Consider the following 320-nt stretch of genomic DNA (forward strand, 5'->3'; position numbering starts at 1 on the left):
GAGAGGTTGGAGACGTGTCTTGCCCTGACTGACTGCTCACCATCAGCCCAGATGACGCCACGGGACAGGCAGGGCACAAGGAATGGAAAAATACCCCAGCACATGCGCAGACTACTTGTTTACCAGTTAGAACACCGGATGTCAGCGCCATCTTGTAATGGCGATTGCAAGGGCGGCTCCTCACAGTTACTTTTATTTCCTTAGATGAGATGAGAGCTGTACCCAACTTTATGAATACAGGGCTTGGGCTGAGTCCAGAGTGTTTTTATCTAACTATACTCAGGTCTAGGCCTGGAAGCTTCCAGCTTCCATACAATTTA

The sequence above is a fragment of the Mus caroli genome, chromosome 18 (assembly GCF_900094665.2).
Source record: "Mus caroli chromosome 18, CAROLI_EIJ_v1.1, whole genome shotgun sequence".
NCBI lineage: Eukaryota > Metazoa > Chordata > Mammalia > Rodentia > Muridae > Mus > Mus caroli.